Raw genomic sequence first — 25,018 nt, 5'->3', positions numbered from 1 at the left:
AGTGCAGCGTGGAGTCAGCAGGAGCCACCCAGCAAACAGAGCAGTCTAGGAAGGTTGACGTCTCCTTCACCACTTTGCCCCTCCGTCGGACCCAGTCAGTGGTATCTCTGCAGATGGCTAACCCAGTTGCCTGCAGTGAACAGACACTCCAGGGGTTTGCACCTGCCTGAATCGCAAGGAAGTCTGCCAGGCCCCCGCAGACTGCCGCTATCTAGCAGGAGGAGATGGGGCCTGACATCTTTGAGTGTTTGATGCAGGTGATGGGAAGGAGGTGTTCACTCAGGCTTAGCCCCGTCCCTGATGGATGCTGCTAACAGAACAGAACAGAACAGAACAGACAACTTTGCGGGGTTCTGTCTCTGTTCCTGTCGTCGCCTACAGAAGATGGGCTGTTTTGAGTTCAAACGTCTTTGCTGCTGGAGATTTGCGTTCGAACAGCTCTCTGGGTCGGCCCTGCCCTGGAAGCTTCCCGAGTTTGTGAACCGTGTCAGGAAATCCCCCGCTCACCAGTGGCCTCCTCTGGTTGCCCAGGGAGACAGGGGGTGTGGCCTCAGAATATCCAGAAGTGAGTGTTCTGCTGTTAAAGAAAAAACGGCTGTTGATCTACCTCTAGGGAACTGCTGCTCTGGTGTGGGCACTCAGGCGACCCTTTTCTCCTCTGTCCCGCGCCCCAGAGTCAGCACTGAGCGGCCGCAGTTTGTGCTGGGTCCACACCCCTCAAGAGATCCCCCAAGAATCAGAACTGTTGGGGGAGGGGCCCCCAGACCCCGATTGGGAGTGGGGGGGGAGGTAGAGTTTCATTCAGTTTTACGCAACTCTACGGCCTGGGCAGGGCTCCTGCACTGCACCACAGGGAAGTGCCGCCAAGGCTTGATTTCCCCTCAGCAAAGTGCCCTCTTCTCGTTCACGTGTCCCAGAGTCAGCGCTGACCTGACGCAGCTCAGGCACTGTGCACTCCCCTTGAGAAATCACCCAAGGATCCAAACTCTGGGGGATAGGCCCTCAGACCCCGAGTGAGAGTAGGGCCTCTCAGCTCTCAGCGGGGAAGCTAGAGTCTTATTCAGTCTTGTGCCCCGTAATGTTGCCCGGGGAGGGTTGGTGCACTGCACCGCAGGGAAGTGCCGCCGAGGCGGGACTCCCCTTCAGCCCGGTGCCCTCTCCTCACTCGCGCGCCTCAGAGTCAATGCTGACCAGTCGCAACTCGGGGACTGTCCACTCCCCTTGAGAAATCACCCAAGGATCCAAATTCCTGGGGGACAGGCCTCCAGACCTCAGTGGGCGGGAGGGGAGCGCCGGGGATTCAGGGTTGCCGGCAAAGTATTCCCAAAGTTTTATTCAGCCCTATGTCCGGCAGGAGAACGCCACGGCACCCCAGTAGGGGAGGTAGGTCCAGTTTTTAGAAGGTCTCTCCCTGAAGTGTAATGGGAGGACCTTTAATTTCTGCCCGCTTGTTCACTTGTGGGGCTCTTTAGCCGGTCTCATGGGGGAGGGGGACTCCCGTCCACCTGGTGGTGGATTTTGTACCTTTTGTTTGCGTCCTTGTGATCACAGCTTGCCTCAGCGGTGTTGATGTACGTTCTTCAACCTTCTCTCTTGGTGAGGCTCAAGTCCACCAGGACACCTACTAAATTCCTGTCCCTTAACTCTCCTTCTGGACGGGAGCCTCTGTTGAAAGCTGGCCTCAGTCCGCCATCTTGTCTCCCCTGGCACTTGGGCTTTTTCCATGACTTAGCAATTATGAATTGGGCTGCAATAAACATTCTGGTACAAATATCTTTGTTATGATGTGAGTTTTGGTCTTCTGGGTATATACCTAGTAGAGGAATTATAGGATTGAATGGCACGTCTATTTTTAGATCTCTAAGTGTTCTCCAAGCACCTTTCCAAATGGAATGTATTAATTTGCATTCCCACCAGCAGTGCAAAAGTATTCCCTTTTCTCCACATCCATGCCAACATCTCTGGTCTTGGGATTTTCTGATGTGGGCTAATCTTACTGGAGTTAGATGATATCTCAAAGTAGTTTTGATTTGCATTTCTCTGATGAATAAAGATGATGAGCAATTTTCATATGTCTGTAGGCCGAGTGCCTGTCTTCTTCAGAGAAGTTTCTCTTCAAGTCCCTTGCCCAGCCTGCGATGGGATCACTTGTTCTTTCTTGCTTATACGTTTGAGTTCTCTGTGGGTTCTGGTTATATACCTTTCTCGGAGACATAACCTGCAAATATCTTCTCCCATTGTGAGGGCTGTTTGCTTGCTTTACTTACCATATTCTTGGCTGTGCAGAAGCTTTTTAGTTTGATCAGGTCCCAGTAGTGTATTTTTGAAGCTGCTTCAATTGCCCGGGGGATCCTTCTCATAAAATGCTTGCCCAGACCGATTTCTTCAAGGGTTTTCCCTGCACTCTCTTCTAGTATTTTTATAGTTTCATGTCTTAACTTTAAATCTTTAATCCTGTGAGAGTCTTTCTTAGTTAATGGTGAAAGGTGTGGGTCCAGTTTCAGTCTTCTACAGGTTGCCAGCCAGTTCATCCAGCACCATTTGTTAAACAGGGAATCTTTTCCCCACTGAATGTTTTTAATTGGCTTGTCAAAGATCAGATAATGCTAAGTAGCTGGATTCATCTCTTGGTTCTCTATTCTGTTCCAGACATCTACTTCTCTGTTTTTGTGCCAGTACCATGCTTTTTAATCACTATTGATTTGTAACATAGTCTGAGATCTGGTAGCGTGATTCTTCCTGCTTTGTTTTTATATCTGAGTAATGTCCTGGCTATTCAAGTTTTTTTCTGATTCCATATAAAACAAAGTATTGTTTTTCAAGATCTTTAAAGTATGACAGTGGAGATTTAATAGGGATTGCATTAAAATTATGCATTGCTTCGGGTAGTATGGACATGTTAACAATGTTGATTCTTCCCAGTCATGAGCATGGTATGTTTTTTCATTTGTTAACATTGTCAGCTATTTCTTTTCTTAGAGTTTCATAGTTCTCTTTAGAGAGATCTTGCATGTCTTTTGTTAGATAAACTCCCAAATATTTCATCTTCTTTGGCACTATTGTGAATGGAATAGAATTCTTAACTGTTTTTTCAGCTTGACTATTGTTGGTGTATATAAAGGCTACCGATTTATGAATGTTGATTTTGTAACCTGAGACACTGCTGTATTCCTTGATCACTTCTAAGAGTTTTGTATTAGAATCCCTGGTGTTTTCCAGATATACAATCATATCATCTGCAAAGAGTGAAAGTTTGATCTCTTCTGACCCTATACGGATACCCTTGATCGCCTTTTCTTCCCTAATTGCAGTGGCTAAAACTTCTGTTACAATGTTAAAGAGCAGTGGAGACAATGGGCAGCCTTGTCTGATTCCTGATCTTAGTGGAAATGATTTCAATTTAATTCCATTCAATACAATATTGGTTGTGGGTTTGCTGTAGATGGCCTCTATCTTTAAGAACTGGCCCTTGTATACCAATTTTCTTAAGTGTTCTGATCATGTAGGGATACTGTATATTATCAAAAGATTTTTATGCATCAATTGAATTATATGGTCTTTGTTTTTGAATTTGTTTATGTGCTGAATTATACTTATAGATTTACATATATTGAACCAGCCTTGAGACCCTGGGATAAAACCAACTTGGTCATGATGTGTAATTTTTTTGATGTGTTGCTGGATTCTGTTTGTTAGGATCTTGTTGAATATTTCTGCATCTATATTCATTAGTGATATTGGTCTATAATTTTTTTTTCTTTTTGAGTCTTTTCCTAGTTTGGGGATCAGGGTGATGTTTGCTTCTTAGAATGTGTTGGGTAGTTTTCCTTCTTTTTCTACATTTTGGAACAGGTTGAGTAATATAGGTACTAGTTCCTCTTTAAAGGTTTAGTAGAATTCTTACATGAAGCCATCTGGTCCTGGGCTTTTCTTTTTAGGGAGGTTTTGTATGGTTGATGCTATTTCAGAACTTGATATGGGGCTGTTCAGCATTTCAACTTGATTCTAGCTAAGTCTTGTAATGTGACGTGCTTCCAGGTATTGGTCAATATGCTTCAGATTTTCATATTTCTGAGAATAAAGTTTCTTGTAATATTCATTAAGGATTTTTTGAATTTCTGAGGAGTCTGTTGTTATTTCGTCTTTGTCATTTCTGGTTGATGAGATTAGAAATTTTAGTCTTTTTTTCCTCATTAGGTTAGCCAAAGGTTTGTCTATTTTATTGACCTTTTCATAAAACCAACTTTTTGATTTATTGATCTGTTGTATAATTCTTTTCTTTTCAATTTCTTTTAAATTGTCCTCTAATTTTGGTTATTTATTTTTTTCTACTGGGTTTGGGGTTGGAATGTTCTTCTTCTTCCAGTTGCTTGAGATATCCCATTAAGTTGTTAACTTCCTGTGTTTCTGTTCTCTTGAGTGCTTGCAGTGCTATAAATTTCCCTCTTAGGACTGCCTGTGCGGTATCCCAGAGGTTCTGATAATTCGTGTCTTCATTGTCGTTTTGTTCCAAAATTTGGCAATTTCCTTCTTAATCTCATCTCTGACCAAGCTATCATTCAGCATATCATTCAGAACGTTATTTAACTTCCATGTTTTTGTATGGGTGTGCAGATTCCCGTTGCTACTGAGTTCAAATTTTATTCCATGGTGGTCCGAGAAGATGTATGGAATAATTTCTATTACTTTAAATTTACTGAGGTTAGACTTGTGACCAAAGATGTGATTTATTTTGGAGTATGTTTCGTGGGCTGATGAGAAGTATGTGTATTCCGTTTGGTTGGGATGAAATGTTCTGTAGATGTCTGCTGAATCCAAATGTTGGATGTTTAGGTTTAAATCTAAAATTTCTTTGCTCAGCTTCTTTTTGAAAGATTTATTTAACACTGCCAGTGGAGTGTTGAAATCTCCGACTACTATGGAGCTGGAGGAAATCAAGTCCCTCATGTGTTAGAGTTTCTCGTACAAACTGAGGTGCATTCTGGTTGGGTGCATAGATATTAATAATTGAAATCTCATCATATTGAGTACTACCCTTAACAAATATGAAGTGACCATTTTTATCCTTCCTTACTTTTGTTGGATGGCCTATTGTATCTGCAAATAGAATTGCAACACCTGCTTTTTTTCTGATTACCATTTGCCTGAAATGCAGATGTCCATCCTTTCACCCTGAGTCTATATTTATCTTTTAATGTAAGATGTGACTCTTGTATGCAACAAATATCTGGCCTGAAGTTTTGTAACCAGTCAGATAATCTGCGTCTCTTTAGAGGACAGTTTAAGCTGTTCACATTAATGGAGAATATTGATAAGTCTGGTAAAATTTTGTGTATCGAGTTTTTCAAAAGTCCAGTGGACATTTTTTAATCCTTTCGCCACTGTGGAAATTGGAGTTTGATCAAAATTTTCTGAGTGAGTTTACTTTTGTGGTAGAGGATTGGGCTGGTCATTATCGAGGATATTTCTGAGAATATCCTGAAGAGCTGGTTTGGTTATGGCAAATTTCTTCAACATACCAATGTCATTAAAGTATTTAATTTCTCTATCATAAATGAAACTCAGTTTAGCTGGGTACAGGATCTGGGGTTGAAATTTATTTTGCTTTAGGAGGTTAAAAGTCGATGACCACTCTCTTTTGGCTTGAAAAGTTTCAGCAGAGAGATCTGCAGTCATTCTAGTATTCTGCCCTTTGTAGGTAATGGATTTCTTACGTCTGGCTGCTTTGAGAATTTTCTCCTTCATGTTAACTTTAGTGAAGTTTATTATGATATGCCTGGGGGAATATCTTATTCTGATTGAGTCCTGCTGGGGTTCTGAAACTGTCTGCTAACTGAATTTCAGAATTTCTTGGCAGGTCTAGAAAATTCTCTTTCATAATTTCATGGAGAAAGGCCTCTGTGCCTAACAAGGCCACTTCATCAGTTTCAGGGATTCCAATGATACGGATATTAGCCTTCTTCGAATTATCCCAGAGCTCTCTGAGAGAATGATCCGTTTTTGTTCTTCATTTCTCTTCCTCCTTTGAGAGTTTGGGAGCGTTCAAAGGCTTTGTCTTCAATGTCAGAAATCCTTTCATCTGCTTGCTACACTCTGTTACTGAGGGATTCTATTGTATTTTTCAGATCTTCGAGGGCTGCAAATTCTTGCTTCAATGCATCAAAATCTTTAGTGGTTTTGTCTTTAAATTCGTTAAATTCTTGAGACAACTTTTGAATTTCTCCTCGAATTTCTAATTCCGACTTTTGAATTGCTCCTCGAATTTCTCATTCCAAATTTTCCTCTATTTCATTAATCTTGTTTGCAATCCAAATTCTGAATTCGATTTCTAACATCTCGGCCTGCTGTTTATGAATGGGATCTTCAGTTACATCTGCCATATCTTTCCTTGGGGGGGTTTACTGTATTCTGGTTATTCATGTTACCAGAGTTTTTCTGCTGATTCCGCCCCATGATTGTTTTAGACCATTTGATTTTCCCCCTGGAACTGTGTCAAGGACCCATACAGTGCTATGGCCTTAGAAAGTGGTGGGGCTAAGAGGTTCTGTCTTGTTTGCAGGTGGTTTCTGTTTGACCCTTGGTGAAACAGTTACTCTGGGTTAAAGTCTCAGCTGTGGAGAAATACCAGCAATTAAGTCACCCCACCCCTCACAGGCAAACAATTGGAAAAGGAAAATCAAACCTTCCTATAACCACACACCCAGGGCACCACCTGAGTAGTCCTCGGGTGATTTGCTCAGTTGAAAAGGTCCAAACAAATTGTCTCAGTCAGCACCTGTCTCAGGTGGGAGAGTTTAAAAGTTCTCTGGTAACTGGATCACAGGCATCTGGTGGCTTTTCTGATATGGCTTGCTCCAGTGCTGCGCGGAGTCAGGGGGAGCCACCCAGCAAATAGATCAGTCTGGGAAGGTTGATGCCTCCTTCCCCACCTTGCACCTCTGTCACACCCAGTCACTGATAGCCCAGTAGTTGGCTGACCCAGTTGCCTGTAGCGAACAGATACTCCAGGGGTTTGCACCTGCCTGAATCACAAGGAAATCTATTTCTGCTCAGCCAGGCCGCTACACTCTGCCTCTATGTAGCAGGAGGAGGTGAGGCTTGACAACCTTGGGTGCTTGATGGAGGCTGGGGGGTGTTCACTCATTTCTAGCTCCAGCCCTGATTGATGTCACTGACAGAACAGAAGAACTTTGTGGGACTTTGTTTCTGTCCCTGCTAAATTCCCTTGCAGAAGAGAAGCTGTTTTGAGTTCCCAGAGACTGCGGCTCAGGCCCTGTCTTTGCTCTTGGAGGTTTGTATTCGGTTACCTGTCAGTTCTAGCTTGTTGCCTTCCTTTGTCTATAGGCTGACGATCCCCTGAGGGTCGGGTGTGTCTTAGGCTCAGTAAAGCGGTCCTCTGGGTCAGCCCCGCCCTGGGAACTTCCCCGGCCTGCGAGTGCATTTCTAGTCCCTGTGCTCCACCCAGGTCGGTACTGCCTCAGGCAAACCCTTTACTCACGGGGCTTGCGTTTCTGTCTCAGATCTGTTTCTGTGATGGTTGCCACCTGAGTAGATGCCCGGCCTCCTCTGGTTGTCCAGAGAAACAGGGGGTGTGGCTTCATAATATCCGGGAGTGAGCCATATTATTGGTAAAAGATGGCTGCTTCTCTGTGCCTGTCTGCACCTCGGGGCACTGCTGCTCCAGTGTGGTTCCCTCTTAGCCGATGGTCCTCTCCTTGCTCCCGTGCCCCGGAGTCAGCACTGAACAGCTGCAGTTTAGGCACTGTCCATATCCCTTGAGAAATCACCCAAGAATCTGGAATCCTGGGGGACAGGCCTCCAGGACTCAGAGTGAGAGCGGAGGGGAGTGCTGGGAGCTCATATTTGCTGGTAGAGAATATAAACAGTTTTATACAGTTTTATGCCTGACAGGAGAATGCCATGTCACCCTAGTAGGGGAGGTAGGTACAGTTTTTAGAGGGTCTCTCCCGTGGAGTATAGAAACAAGGTCATGCCACTTGGTGATGGATTTTGTACCTTTTGTTTGTATCCTTGGGGTTCCAGCTCTCCTCAGCAGGGTTGATGTGCGTTCTTCAACCTTGTCTCTTGGTGCAGCTCATATCCACCAGGTTACTTGCTAAATTTCTGTCCTTTAACTCTCCTTCTGGATGGGAGCCTCTGTGGAAAGCTGGCTTCAGTCAGCCATGTTGTCTCTACCCCCCCCCCCGAGAGAGGATCTTTAGAAGTTTATTCCTCATTTCTTCCATACTTCACTCATAAGCCTTTTTCCTTTGCTGATACTGTTTTGTATCCCTTTGGTGTAAAAATTCATAACCCAGAGTGCAACTATATGCTGAATCCTGTAAGTCCTTCTAACAGTCGTTAACCCTGTGAGTGGTCTGAGGGACCCCCCCAAACAGAAGCTAACATGCAGAAAAGATCTCTAGCCTATCTTGTATACATTTGTCTTAGGTATATTATGATTAACATATTGTATATCTCCTCTATAAAATGATACAATGAATCTGTAGCATACCTCCATCACAGTGCTGTTGTGCTTACCTGATTCTCACAGAGAGAATCTTCAAGTATAATCAGACTCTAGGTAAAATACAGACTCACTGAGTTTGTTTGGGCTGAGTCCCAGGTTTGGTTGAGAAACCAAATTCTTCTTGTTAGGGGACAACTTAGGCATTGGTGGCAGGCCATAGGAAACTGTCCCTTTGTTTCCTCAACTGGAATTTATATTTAATGATATCTAGTAGGAAGTAGACTAGAAGTTGAAAGTCATGTTATATAGATCAGAATTGGGAGAATTATGGCATCTCATTCATAAATAAGATCTGAGGATTTTTCCCCATGTTTTAAAAAATTGTTTAGCTGGGTCATATTAATGAATGCCATTGTTCTCAAATTTTCTTTTTGCTCCTTCTTTGAGACTTTCTACTACTAGAAAATAAGCTATTCTCTTTGCTTTTTGTTTATGGAATTGAACATGTAATAACACGGTGTGACTCTCTTAAGGCATTTGCATCTGTTCACCTTGTATTCTAGTTAGAGTGTAGTTAAGAACAGAGAATTAGTTTATGGCTCTGCTATGCTACTAATTAGCAGTGTGACAGTGGGTAGGTTACTTAACCTTCTAAGTTTCAATTTCATCATTGGAGAAATAATAATATTATGATCTGTTCTCTATGGCTGCTTATAAAGAGATGATAGCACACATGTTTATATGGCCCTTAAATATTGGTTTATTTCTCATATTGAGTATAGATCCAACCAAGACATAATCAGACACGAGTAAATAGAGATGTTAGCTGCATTACCACAGGAATTAATTGCCTCCAATTAATGTGTTCACATTTACCAATACTTCACAAACACATTTACCAATACTTCACCCTGAGTCAGACCATGCACAACCACATTAACACATGGGGCACTCTATAGCACAGGACAGTCCAGTTTGCACCCATATGCATGGTCAACTGGTTCTTAGACTAAGCCAGATGGACTTCAGCCATACTTTTTCAAAATTATTGAAATTATTTCTATTGGAAAAATTATTTCCCCTCTTTGGCATGAGTGAGTAATACAAAGAGTAATCAAAAGTAATAGTCTTCCCCTCCAGAAGAAAGGAAGTTTTTTATGAAACAGAACTCAATTCCATGCATGTCAGAGGTTTCTACTAAATGTTCCTTCTTCTTATTATTAATGTTCCATGAAAAGCCAAAAACCTGGAGGTTAAGGTCATGTCTAATTTACTTCTTATTTGCATGGTGCCCTTGGCACCTGGCACTAATATATATTCTGGAAGAGTGGGTGAATGTGTGTAAGAATACTATGCAGAACTGTGCTCTTCCAGGGCTTTATTCTGGTGATTTGAATAAATAGAGTGGTAAGAAAATTAAACCATGTTCTAGGAAACTTGAATTCTAATTCTGGCTCTATCTAAGCTGAGCAAGTCATTTAATTTTTTTTTTTTTTTACTAAGACATGATGTTAACAATACCCCTGTTATAGGTTTCACAGACATAAGACATAACAGTGGATGCAAATGTCCTTTGGAAAATATGTAAAAGGTACCATGCAAATGCTAGAAAATGCATAGGCTGGGGGAAAAAAGCTGAAGCAGTCTTACATTCTTCACATTGACTTTTGACTACCCTTAGCATATTATCAAAGCTCTAGTATGATCCATTCATATTTCTGCTTATTTATCATTTCAATGAAAAAAAATTTAAATTACTCATATTGTACAAAGATGATTTATACTTTATTTTCATTTATTTTCCAAATTTTTGACAATGAGCATATGCTTTTTTTTTTGAATGGATATACAATAAACACACTCTAATGGACTCTCACTTCCTAAAGATGAAAACCTATACTCCTTCACATGGTATTTATTCATTACTTGGGGTTTAATTTGGGTTTAATTTTTATAAAACAATTTTATCTCCTCTTATTCTTCTACATGTTTTGTTTTCTAAAAACATTGATTCTATTTTATGTTTTTTTCAAATGCAGATGAGCAATTTTCTACCTCTGTGGTTTTCTTATTCTATTTCTTCTTCCTTAAGTGACTATTTACTGTGCCATTTAACATCCTGTTTTTCAAGATTTAGATCTAATACTAACATTTTCTTGATCTTCTTTGATATCCCTATCTAAGTTCTTTCCCTTTTTACATGGAGTTTACTTTGCTATGTTTTATGTGTTTTCTCATATTCAGTTTCATTTTTGCTTGTATTTGTGTTCCCCTCAGTGCCTGGTAGCGTGCGTTGCTCCTAGTACTCATTTTCTAAACTTGCACTGTTTTGAAAAAGCTATGGTGAAATGTATGACCCTAGGATCCCTCTCCCTTAGTGGTTTTACCACAAAGCACAAAACTATTCCCTTAGAAAAGCACAACCTAGAAAGAAGAAAGCACCAAATATTAGCCTGGTAGTTTCTAAGCCTATAAAATCCAAGAAAATCTAATCATGAATGCATCAAAAAATTTGTTTTCCTGTTTCATTATTTCTCTGTCCTTTGTATGACTGATTAACTTGTAATCACCATGCTAATGAGGTCCCTTGTGGGCTACTTCACATCTTTAATCTATGCCCATAAGGTGTGCTGCAAATGTACTCCTTCATCACAATTAGAATCTAGTAAAATACTTTTAAAGCAGCAACCTGTTTTTGCCCTTATTTCTGGCAAAAAATTCTAAAAAATATCAAAAAGGGGGAAAGAGCATTAATATTTGTAAGCAATTTCCCTTAATATATGTGTTTGTAATTTGTATAATGTCACCTGAATAGTTCTTGTCTTATCTTACAAACGTGATTTAAGGTAGAACTAATATGAAAATTTATTATATGCTTTATAAATACTAATATAATCATCATAATAAAATAATAAATTAGAAATATCTCAACAATGGCCATTAATTACATAATACACAAAATCAAAAAAAACAAAATATGATGCTGTATTAACAAAACAAAACGGCAGAAGCAAGTTATTCCCCGAGACTGAAGAACAGTGTCAACAATATTTTGCAAGTAGATAACTGTCTCGATAATGTCTCTAGCCTGTGTTTTCCACAGGATATGTCACAAATAAGTATCATAGTCAATATCTGTGGCTTTAAAAAGCTGGTCTTTGTGACCTGACTTAATATTATATTTTCTTGAATACATTCTACAAATAAAATATAAAAGAATAAGGTAATTAAAGTCTATTTAGAATAGTTGGAAGCTCAGGTGTTTTCTTATTAAAATTTAAACTGCACAAATGATAAAATTTCTCTAAAATCATCTCAACTACCAAATGTGAAATTTGTGTTAGTTATTCCAAACTATCTAGTTTATTAAGTTTTTTCTTTGCAGAAAATTTACTCTCTGCATTCCAATTGTGACAATAAAAATATTTGAATGATAAAATAACTTCAGTATAATAAAGCAATCATCCAGAATTCCTTTAAAATATTATGCAATTCCTTTCCTATGACATATCTTTGTAAATATTCAGTGTTCATAACCAATGCATCTATTAATTTTATGTAATTCATCTAATGAAAATCCTTTTCTACTTAAAATTTCTTTAAAACTTTTTCTCATTAAAATAAATAATACAGAAAAACATTCTCACAGTCATCTCCATCTGGGTTGATAAATTATTTTTATTATAATGTTAACTGGAAGTATGTATAGCTAATATCAATTTTTTATGCTTACTTTTCTTATAAATTATAAAATTAATTTTTGCAAATAAATTGATAACAAAACTTCAAAACCAATAAAATCTGAATAAACTAATTTGATGGACTGATTTTAACATTTTTATGGGGCAATTATATCACTTTGTAGGAACTTATTGCTATTAGCAATGTCAGTTACATGCTGAGAGTGACCAGGCCCACATCTTTACCCCTGTGGTTTTAGTCATGACTAGATTTTTGTCTCTACTGTTCTCTCTTTCAACTACTGTCAAAGCTTTCCTTTCAGGAATGTAGTTTGATATCACCTGACCTTAATCTTAATATAACAAATCTACTCCATTCAGTCTTTCATACTCCTTGACAAGGATTGACATTCGTATTACCTGATATCAATGAAATATTAGTCATAAAACTGCAAAACCAGGTACTGAAATTCCATCGTTTAAGTTAATAGTTGACATGGTCCAGAGCATGTTTATTTTTTCTTACTTTCTAGAATTAATAAGGAAATAACAATACAAAAATTTAAAGTTCTCACAGAAAAGTCTCAGAACTGTGGTACCTGTAACCTAGTAGATGTAAGTTTGCTTTCTGTCTCTACTGATTGACCTTTTCTGGATATGTCATACAAATGGGATTATATAACTTGACCTTCTGTGTTTGGCCTATGTACGCGATGTTCTTGAGGTTCATCCTCATTGTAGGAAGCATCAATGTTTAATTTATTTTTATGGTTGAGTAATATTCTAATTCCTCCACATCACCAACAGAGGCTATTTCCTGCCTGTGAAGTAGTATCACCCTGCTGTTTTGACTTGCATTTACCTCAATGACTAATGATGTGGGACATCTTTTCATATGCTTACCGGGCACATATATGTTTTCTTTAAAGAAATTTCTATTCAATTCTTTTGATTATTTTTAAATTAGATTTTTTTTATCTTTTGCTGTTGAGTTATAAGTATTCTTTTCATATTTTTGACAGTAGAGCCTATCGGATCTATGGTCTGTGAATATTTTCTCCCATTTTCTAAGTCATCTTTGTGTATTCTTGATAGTGTCTTTAGATTCACAGGAATTTTTAATTCACTCAAAGTCCAATTCATCTGTGTTTTCTTTTGCTGATTGTACTTTTAGAGTCAAATATAAGAACCTATTGACAGGTCCAAGGTCATGAAGATTTGCTCCTTTGTTTCCCACTGAGAGTTTTACAGTTTTGACTCATATTTAGGACTCTCATTTATTTTATTTTTTTTTAATTTTTTTATTAAATCATAACTGTATACAATGATATGATTATGGGGCATCATACACTCACTTCATAAACCATTTGACACATTTTTATCACAGTGGTTAACATAGCCTTTCCGGCGTTATCTCAGTTACTGTGCCAAAACATTTACATTCTACATTTACCAAGTATCGCAAATACCCCTGTAATATGCACCACAGGTGTGATCCCACCGATTCCCCTCCCTCAACCCACCCCCCCCTTTCCCACTTCCCCCTATTGTTATGTTGTAGCTGGGTTATAGCTTTCATGTGAGAGTCCCAAATTAGTTTCATAGTAGGGCTGTGTACATTGGGTATTTTTTCTTCCATTCTTGGGATACTTTACTAAGAAGAATATGTTCCAGCTCCATCCATGTAAACATGAAAGAGGTAAAGTCTCCATCTTTCTTTAAGGCTGCATAGTATTCCATGGTATACATATACCACAATTTATTAATCCATTCGTGGATCGATGGGCACTTGGGCTTTTTCCATGACTTAGCTATTATGAATTGGGCTGCAATAAACATTCTGGTACAAATATCTTTGTTATGTTGTGATTTTTGGTCTTCTGGGTATATGCCCAGCAGAGGAATTACAGGATTGAATGGCAGATCTATTTTTAGATCTCTGAGTGTTCTCCATATATCTTTCCAAAAGGAACGTATTAATTTGCATTCCCACCAGCAGTGCAGAAGTGTTCCCTTTTCTCCGCATCCACGCCAACATCTCTGGTCTTGAGATTTTGTGATATAGGCTAGTCTCATTGGAGTTAGATGATATCTCAAAGTAGTTTTGATTTGCATTTCTCTGATGATTAAAGATGATGAGCATTTTTTCATATGTCTGAAGGCCGTGCGCCTGTCTTCTTCAGTGAAGTTTCTCTTCAAATTCCTTGCCCAGCCTGCGATGGGATCCCTTGTTTTTTTCTTGCTGATGCGTTTGAGTTCTCTGTGGATTCTGGTTATTAAACCTTTGTCAGAGTTATACCCTGCAAATATCTTCTCCCATTCTGAGGGCTGTCTGCTTGCTCTGCTTACTGTGTTCTTAGCTGTGCAGAAGCTTTTTAGTTTGATCAAGTCCCAGTAGTGTATTTTTGAAGCTGCTTCAATTGCCCGGGGGGTTCTCCTCATGAAATACTCACCCAGACCAATTTCTTCAAGGGTTTTCCCTGCATTCTCCTCTAGTATTTTTATAGTTTCATGTCTTAAGTTTAAATCTTTAATCCAATGAGAGTCTATCTTAGTTAATGGTGAAAGGTGTGGGTCCAATTTCAGTCTTCTGCAGGTTGCCAGCCAGTTCACCCAGCACCATTTGTTAAATAGGGAATCTTTTCCCCACTGAATGTTTTTAATTGGCTTGTCAAAAATCAAATAGCGGTAAGTAGCTGGATTCATCTCTTGGTTCTCTATTCTATTCCAGATATCTACTTCTCTGTTTTTGTGCCAATACCATGCTGTTTTGATCACTATCGATTTGTAGTAAAGTCTGAGGTCTGGTAGTGTGATTCCTCCTGTTTTGTTTTTATTTCTGAGTAATGTCTTGGCTATTCGAGGTTTTTTCTGATTCCATATAAAACGAAGTAATGTTTTTTCAAGATCTTTAAAATATGACAGGGGAGCTTTAATAGGGAGTGCGTTGAAATTATATATTGCTTTGGGTAGTATGGACATTTTGATAATGTTGATTCTTCCTAGCCATGAGCATGGTATGTTTTTCCATTTGTTAACATTTTCAGCTATTTCTTTTCTTAGAGTTTCATAGTTCTCTTTATAGAGATCTTTCACGTCCTTTGTTAGGTAAATTCCCAAATATTTCATCTTCTTTGGCACTACTGTGAATGGGATAGAGTCCTTAACTGCTTTTTCAATTTGACTGTTGTTGGTGTATATAAAGGCTACCGATTTATGAATGTTGATTTTGTAACCTGAGACGTTGCTGTATTCCTTGATCACTTCTAGGAGTTTTGTAGTAGAGTCCCTAGTGTTTTCCAGATACACAATCATATCATCTGCGAAGAGCGAGAGTTTGATCTCTTCTGACCCTATATGGATACCCTTGATCGCCTTTTCTTCCCTAATTGCGGTGGCTAAAACTTCCATTACCATGTTGAAAAGCAATGGAGACAATGGGCAGCCTTGTCTGGTTCCTGATCTCAGTGGAAATGATTCCAATTTAACTCCATTCAATATGATATTGGCTGTGGGTTTGCTGTAGATAGCCTCTATCAGTTTAAGGAAAGTCCCTTCTAGACCAATTTTCTTGAGTGTTCTGATCATGAAGGGATGCTGGATATTATCAAAAGCTTTTTCTGCATCAATTGAGAGAATCATATGGTCTTTGTTTTTTAATTTGTTTATGTGCTGAATTACATTTATAGATTTACGTATATTGAACCAGCCTTGAGACCCTGGGATAAAACCAACTTGGTCATGATGTATAATTTGTTTGATGTGTTGTTGGATTCTGTTTGTTAGGATCTTGTTGAATATTTTTGCATCTATATTCATTAGTGATATTGGTCTATAATTTTCTTTTCTTGTTGGGTCTTTTCCTGGTTTGGGGATCAGGGTGATATTTGCTTCATAGAACGTGTTGGGTAGTCTTCCTTCTTTTTCTACATTTTGGAACAGGTTGAGTAATATAGGTACTAATTCCTCTTTAAAGGTTTGGTAGAATTCTGACGTGAAACCATCTGGTCCCGGGCTTTTCTTTTTTAGGGAGGTTTTGTATAGTTGATGCTATTTCTGAACTTGATATGGGTCTGTTCAACATTTCCACTTGATTCTGGTTAAGTCTTGGAAGGTGGCGTGCTTCCAAGTATCGGTCTATTTCCTTCAGATTTTCATATTTCTGAGGATAAAGTTTCTTGTAATATTCATTAAGGATTTTTTGGATTTCTGATGAGTCTGTGGTTATTTCGTCTTTGTTGTTTCTGATTGATGATATTAGAGATTTTACTCTTTTTTTCCTGATGAGGTTGGCCAGAGGTTTATCTATTTTATTGACCTTTTCAAAAAACCAGCTTTTTGATTTATTGATCTGTTGTATTATTCTTTTGTTTTCAATTTCATTTAATTCTGCTCTAATTTTGGTTATTTCTTTTCTTCTACTGGGTTTGGGGTTGGAATGTTCTTCCTTTTCCAGTTGCGTGAGATGTCCCATTAAGTTGTTAACTTCCTCTCTTTCCGTTCTCTTGAGGAAGGCTTGCAGTGCTATAAACTTCCCTCTTAGAACTGCCTTTGCAGTGTCCCAGAGGTTCTGATAGTTTGTGTCTTCATTGTCGTTTTGTTCCAAAAAATTGGCGATTTCTTTCTTAATCTCATTTCTGACCCAGCTATCATTCAGCATAAGGTTATTTAACTTCCGTTTTTGTATGAGTATGCAGATTCCTGTTGTTACTCAATTCAAGTTTCATTCCATGATGGTCCGAGAAGATGCATGGAATAATTTCTATTCCTTTAAATTTACTGAGGTTAGACTTGTGACCTAAAATGTGATCAATTTTTGAGTAAGTTCCGTGGGCTGATGAGAAGTATGTGTATTCAGTTTTGTTGGGATGAAATGTTCTGTAGATGTCTGCTAAATCTAAATATTGGATGGTTAGGTTTAAATCTAAGATTTCTTTGCTCAGCTTCTTCCTGGAGGATCGATCCAACACTGCCAAGGGAGTGTTGAAATCTCCAACGATTATGGAGCTGGAGGAAATCAAGTTACTCATGTCTGTTAGAGTTTCTCTTATAAATTGAGGTGCATTCTGGTTGGGTGCATAGATATTAATAATTGAGATCTCGTCATATTGAGTATTACCCTTAACAAATATGAAGTGACCATTCTTGTCCTTCCTTACTTTTGATGGTTTAAAGCCTATTGTATCTGCAAATAAAATTGCAACACCTGCTTTTTTCTGATTACCATTTGCCCGAAATATGGATGACCATCATTTCACCCTGAGTCTGTATTTGTCTTTTAAGTTGAGATGTGACTCTTGTATGCAACAAATATCTGGCTTGAGTTTTTGTATCCAGTCAGCTAACCTATGCCTCTTTAGAGGACAGTTTAAGCCATTCACATTGATGGAGAGTATTGATAAGTCTGGTGGAATTTTGGGTATTGAGTTTTTCAAAGGTCCAGTGGACATTTTTAATCCTTTCGCCAGTGTGGAAGTTGGAGTTTGATCCGAAGTTTCTGAGTGAGTTTACTTTTGTGGTGTAGGATTGGGTTGGTCATTGTGGAGGATAGGTCTGAGAACATCCTGAAGAGCTGGTTTACTTATGGCAAATTTTTTCAACATATGAATGTCATTGAAGTATTTAATTTCTCCATCATAGATGAAACTCAGTTTAGCTGGATACAAGATCCTGGGTTGAAAGTTTTTTTGCTTTAGGAAATTAAAAGTTGATGACCAGCCTCTTCTTGCTTGAAAAGTTTCAGCAGAGAGATCTGCAGTTATTCTAATATTCTTACCTTTGTACGTTATAGTTTTCTTTCGCTGGGCTGCTTTGAGAATCTTCTCTTTCATGTTAACTTTAGTGAAGCTAATTATGATATGTCTGGGAGATGGCTTATTGGGGTTGAATCGTGCTGGGGTTCTGAAGCTGTCTGCTATCTGAATTTCAGATTCTCTAGGCATGTCTGGAAAATTTTCTTTCATAATTTCATGTAGAAGGGCCTCTGTGTCCTTGGCAGACACTTCATCATTCTCCAAAATTCCAATAACCCTTATGTTGTTTTTTTTCGAATTATCTGAGAGCTCTCTGAGTGAGTGATCCGTTTTTGCTCTCCATTTCTCTTCCTCTTTGAGAGATTGGGAGCGTTCGAAGACTTTATCTTCAATGTCAGAAATCCTTTCTTCTGCTTGCTCCATTCTGTTACTGAGGGATTCTACTGTATTTTTCATATCTTTGAGGGCTGTAAGTTCTTGTTTCAGTGTGTCTAAGTCTTTGGTGGTTTTGTCTTTAAATTCGTTAAATTCTTGAGACAATTTTTGAATTTCTCCTCGAATTCCTAATTCCATTTTATTAATCTTGTCTGCAAACCAAATTCTGAATTCGACTTCTGACATCTCAGCCAGTTGTTTATGAATGGGATCTTCAATCACATCTGCCGTATCTTTTCTTGGGGGGGTTGATCTATTCTGGTTATTCATGTTACCAGAGTTTTTCCGCTGATTCCGCCCCATGGTTTACTCCGTTTGGTTTTTCCCCTGGGGTTTTATCGAGGGCCCGTACAGTGTTGTGGCCTGAGAAACTGGGGCCCTGTCTGGTGTAGTGGAGCAAAGTGGTTCTGTCTTGTTTTCAGCTGGTTTCTGTTCAATCCTATTGCAACTTCTACTCTGGCTTGAAGTCTCAGCTGTGTGGAAAAATCAGCAATTAAGTCACCCCGCCTGCCCACCTCTGGCCCCAGTTGGAAAAGGAGAATCAAACCTTCCTACAATCGCACACCCAGGGCACCGCCTGAAGAGTCCAGTTCAAAAGGTCCGAATCAACTGTCTCAATCGGCACTTGTCTCGGGTGGAAGGGTTCACGATGTCTCTGGGAACTGGATCACAGGGGCCTGGTGACTCCTCTGACACAGCTCACCCCAGTGCTGCGTGGAGTCAGGAGGAGCCACCCAGCAAACAGAGCAGTCTGGGAAGGTTGACGTCTCCTTCCCCACTTTGCCCCTCCGTTGGACCCAGTCACTGGTATCTCTGCAGATGGCTAACCCAGTTGCCTGCAGTGAACAGACACTCCAGGGGTTTGCACCTGCCTGAATCGCAAGGAATTCTGCCAGGCCCCCGCAGACTGCCGCTATCTAGCAGGAGGAGATGGGGCCTGACATCTTTGAGTGTTTGATGCAGGTGATGGGAAGGAGGTGTTCACTCAGGCTTAGCCCCGTCCCTGATGCGTGCTGCTAACAGAACAGAACAGAACAGACAACTTTGTGAGGTTCTGTCTCTGTTCCTGTCGTCGCCTACAGGAGACGGGCTGTTTTGAGTTCAAACGTCTTTGCTGCTGGGGAATTGCGTCTGAACACCTCTCTGGGTCGGCCCCACCCTGGAGGCTTCCGGGTTTGTGAGCCGTGTCACCGGTGGCCTCCTCTGGTTGCCCAGGGAGACAGGGGGTGTGGCCTCAGAATATCCAGAAGTGAGCGTTCTGCCGTTAAAGAAAAAACGGCTGTTGATCTACCTCCAGGGAACTGCTGCTCTGGTGTGGGCACTCAGGCGACCCTTTTCTCCTCTGTCCCGCGCCCCAGAGTCAGCACTGAGTGGCCGCAGTTTGTGCTGGGTCCACACCCCTTAAGAGATCCCCCAAGAATCAGAACTCTTGGGGGATGGGCCCCCAGACCCCGATTGGGAGTGGGGGGGGTAGCTAGAGTTTCTTTCAGTTTTACGCAATACTACGGTCCGGGGAAGGCTCCTGCACTGCACCGCAGGGAAGTGCCGCCAAGGCTTGATTTCCCCTCAGCTGCCCTCTCCTCGCTCAGGTGTCCCAGAGTCAGCGCTGACCTGACGCAGCTCAGGCACTGTGCACTCCCCTCGAGAAATCACCCAAGGAGCCGAACTCCTGGGGGATAGGCCCTCAGACCCCGAGTGAGAGTAGGGGTTCTCAGCTCTCAGCGGGGAGGCCAGAGTCTGATTCAGTCTTGGGCCCCGTATGCCCGGGGAGGGTTGGTGCACTGCACCGCAGGGAAGTGCCGCGAGGCGTGACTCCCCCTCAGTCCGGTGCCCTCTCCTCACTCGGCGCGCCTCAGAGTCAATGCTGACCAGTCGCAACTCGGGGACTGTCCACTCCCCTTGAGAAATCACCCAAGGATCCGAAGTCCTGGGGGACAGGCCTCCAGACCTCAGTGGGCGGGAGGGGAGCCCCGGGGATTCAGGATTGCCGGCAAAGGATTCCCAAAGTTTTATTCAGCCCTATGTCCGGCAGGAGAACGCCACAGCACCCCAGTAGGGGAGGTAGGTCCAGTTTTTAGAAGGTCTCTCCCGTGGAGTGTAGTGGGAGGGCCTTTAATTTCTGCCCGCTTGTTCAATTGTGGGGCTCTAGAGCCGGTCTCATGGGGGAGGGGGACTCCCGTCCGCTTGGTGGTGGATTTTGTACCTTTTGTTTGCGTCCTTGTGATCACAACTTGCCTCAGCGGTGTTGATGTGTTTTCTTCAGCCTTCTCTCTTGGTGAGGCTCAAGTCCACCAGCATACTTACTAAATTCCTGTCCCTTAACTCTCCTTCTGGACGGGAGCCTTTGTTGAAAGCTGGCTTCAGTCCGCCATCTTGTCTCCCCCCTCCTCTCATTTATTTTAAAATAACTTTTGTATGTGGTATGAGATGCTGGTACCCTTGTTGAAATCAACTGGCCATAGAAGCACAGCTTTATTTTTGTACTCACAATTCTATTCCTGTGATTTATATGCTTACCTTCATGCCAGTCACTGGCATAGTAAAATATTATAATATTAAATTATAATAAAATATAAAAATAGTGATCTATTTTTGATTATCATAGCATTATAACTTTCAACTTCAAATTATGAGACTATTAATTTTTAAAATTCTTTTTCAATACTATTTTGCCTATTCAGCACTCCTTGAAATTTTATGCCATCAGATAGACAACTTGAAAGAAAAGAAGGTAGGTAAAAGAAGTAAGATGAGAAAGAACTCAGAAAAAAGAAAGACAATACAGAAAAACAGGACTATTTTGAGATCAAGAAAGATCAGAGCCTTTAGGAAATAAAAATGAAGAACTGAACTTAAAAGATTAGTATATAGATTATAAGATAAAGTTGAGTAAATTCACCACAGAAAAATAGAAGGACATAGAGATGGAAAATAAAAAAGGAAGTGACCTGATCAATGTGGCAGTCCACATCTTTCAAACGAGAAAGAAAACCATGAAAAAATAGTGGAGAAATTTATTAACAAAGTATGCAAATGGATTTCTCAGAGTGTATTATGATTTTAGAGATTTGAAAATAACTACCACATTGAACAAAAAGGCTCACATCAAGCGGTAATTTTTAAAATATTAGAATAGCAGTCATAAAGAAAAGATTCTACAGGTTTCCAGAGGGTTGAGAATCAGCACAGATTGCTGGCTTTCATAATGAATACACCTAGAAGCTAGAAGATAAAGAAGCAAATATCTTTAAATATCTCAGCAAAAGCAATTTTTAATCTCTAATTCTCACTTGAGCTCTCAAACAATTATAAGGGTGGAATAAAGCTGAGATGACACATATTTTTATGTAAAGCTTTATATACCTAGTAAGTTACTATATACCTAGTAAGGTATATAAAAAAAACTAGAAAAAACTAGAAAAATATGACTCAGTTAATAAATAAAGTTCAATAGGAAGGAACTGAATAAAATACAATACTGTTTTTATGCATTGTTTTATATATTTGTGATATAACCAATAATGTTATTTAACCAAAGATTTATTATGTAAATACAGAAAAGCATCTTGTTCTTGATGATCACTTCTGTGAGATTTGTGGTGGTTATTGAGGAATGCAGAGTTTAGGAGTGGGTTCTGAGGAAATGTTGAAGTCCTGAGTAATTATGAAGGCATATATAAGTATGAGCAGTCAAATAAAATAATTTGCTTATTTTAATTTTCTCTACATGTAACGGTTCTGTCTGGCTATGTAATAAGGATGAGTTGCACTGTCAAAGCTGAAATAGTTTCAAGCTAGTCACCATTCTGATAGCAAGCTCAAGATCTCAGACTGGAAAAAAAAGGTTTTAAAACACTATTGATAAAGCTCACTTTATTAAGGGTCAGCAATTTTTTCTTCTGCATTTTATTTTATTATAATTTTATTGATATATAATAATACATGTTTTGGGGATACATGTGATATTTTGATAACTGTAAACAATGTATAATTATCAAATAAGGGTCATTGAAATACCAATTATCGTAATTGTATATCTTTTCAAAAGTGATTATTTGAAAAAAACAACAGGATGCTTATATAAAATGCTATTTTTAGTTACTATAGGTTGGTTGAGTTAAATATAAACAAAAAAATATGCAGTCAGAAAATTTAGTCAATGATAGAATTCAATATTTTGGCATTAAAAGTATTTTGTTTAATGTAATAAAAATAGGTATTACTCCTTGAGGATAAATTTTGAGGATAAAATTTATTCTAATTATTTATTACAGAGGACAGATTTTGATATCAAAATAAAGACAGTTTGAGCAGATATTTCCAAATGTCTCTCAGATATGTATGAGGGTCTAAAACCAAGACACAAAGACTAATATTTATCATCCTCTTTCAGGTACAGAAATGTCAGGGTTGATAATATCTTTTAGATTTACTTGTTCCATCAAGTCACTTAGCTTTCTGTGCTGATTTTACCTGTAAAATAGTAATAAAAGTGCCTATAATCTTTAAGAAGTCAAAGCAAAGAAATAAAATTCTCAGAGTCCAGAGAGATAGCATTCACTCATTATCATAATTAAACTTGTAATTTTTGAGGCAAAATCCAAACTTACAGTAGCATTCTGCTGTGACACTAAAAGTCTATTTAAAAATATTTAGCAAAATATTATTAGCATAAGATTTTTCAGAGAAAGCAAAACAAATGAAAAAAATTGTCCTTAAGTTCAACCAGCCGCTTGTGACATGAAGTTTGGAGAAGTCAGTTCCCATTTCTTAGCTACAAATCAAGGGCAAGCTTTTCAAAGAAGTGCAAAAGTCTCAAGGCTCTGGTACACCAGAGTTTAACCAAGCCTTTGATGCAGCTTTTCTTTGAAGCTTTGTGGAGGTATTTCATCTCAGTATGATTTTCTTTTCTCTAATTCTAAATAGGGATGAATTTAGTACATGTTGGTGGCTCTACCTGTTCTTGGTCAGGTTGTAATGAGCAGAGTGCAGTGGATATTGTGCTGTAAAGAGAATTCTCTAGAGTAGACTGCTCAGATTCTAGCTTGCCACTTACAGGCTGCTGCCTTTGGATAGAATGTTTCACTTTTCTATGCTTCAGTTTTCTTATTTATGTTATGGAGATTACTTACTTTGTGGCTTGGTTGTGAAAAGCAAAAATAAAGAATTTATTACAGGGCATGGAAAATACTAAGCAGCACATAAGTGTTTTGCACAAGGAAATTCCAACAACCAGAAATACACACGCACAAAAATCTAAATGTTGATATACTAATTCCCTGGTCCACCTTAACACTATTAGTGATAACAACCAGGTATTGACTTTGCTCCAAGTTCATTAACCTAATTTGCTTCTCAAGCCAATCCTTACGACATTGATACTACTATCTTTAATTCACAAATAACTAAAAATTGGAAAGATACTAAATAATTCTCCAAACTCTAGGCTAAATGCTGAGATTGGGTTTCAAATGCCCGTACAGTCCTAGAGATCTAGCACTTAAGTAGTTTATTGGACAAACTTCAAATCCAAAAAGAAGCCTTGGGTAAAATAAGGCTTTGCAGGAAGATAATGGATAAAATGAGTTAGCAAACCATAGGAACAGTATTTGGGTGCTGTTGTCTCTGTGAGTGTGAGGCCGTGGTCTTGGTCTCTGATCTTTGTCTTCTTCAGCTACCAGAGATAACAATAGCTCTAATGGGAAGTGATTATGAAAATATATTTGTAAGCACATCGTTATTAGAAAAATGCTTAATTTTCATCTTCAGATATAAAAAAAATCAAGCTGTCAAGTAATCCTCCTACATCTATCGGCCGCTAATAATAAGTACTGAATCAGTTCATTTTTACTTCACTGAAAAATGTAACTTTTTCCCCCAAAGAATGGATTGCATGTTACTTGAAAAATAGCCTTTCTAATTTTGCCTGCCCTGCCCCATTGTCGTCATTTGATTCCCATCAAATGGTTCCATCTTCGGAATCATGAGAAGACTTTGAAACAATGAATAGACTTCTTTACCAGGAAAAATAAATGAGCTGCCTTTATCACCTTTAGCAGGAAACTAAATTAGACTCACACTAATGATCATTTCTATTCTAGGAAAAATCTACATGCCTACCTAAGTAGACTGTGATACTCAGAAATATGGCATGTTAAAACAAAGAAATCCACACGTTTTCATGGCACAGAAAAGCAAATATAGAGCATCATTCAAACTCTTTGATCTCTTTTTAAGTTTTAATCTAATTATCCTCTATTTCTAACCACTAATTAGATTATTATTTGTATTTCAAGAATATTGTTTTGTCATTAGTGGGACGTCTGATCAGAAACGAGGTTCAGAGAGGGACAGCAAGATGCAAGACTTGGGGCAGCCAGTCATTGCTCCTGAGCTGGAGAGGCAGATCCGCCGTGTACGACTTACCCGGTAGAATGAGTGAATGCCTCATTGAGATGCCGAAAAGGCAGGTTGGATGCTGACTCTTCCCGGAATTTTACAGAACAATTTTGGGGAAGATTCTGTGTTCTAGCGTTCAAAATAGCATTCTACACAAGACACCTGGGTACGACTCTGGCTGAGGCACGACTCACCTTTTAAAGTTTATAAATTTCATTTGTAAACGTAATTACGTTTTATAGTTTTGATATTTTAGAACTGAATTTCAATATTTTAATGGT

The sequence above is a fragment of the Nycticebus coucang genome, chromosome 7 (genome assembly GCF_027406575.1).
Source record: "Nycticebus coucang isolate mNycCou1 chromosome 7, mNycCou1.pri, whole genome shotgun sequence".
In the NCBI taxonomy this organism is placed as follows: Eukaryota; Metazoa; Chordata; class Mammalia; order Primates; family Lorisidae; genus Nycticebus; species Nycticebus coucang.
This window is presented reverse-complemented; position numbering follows the sequence as displayed.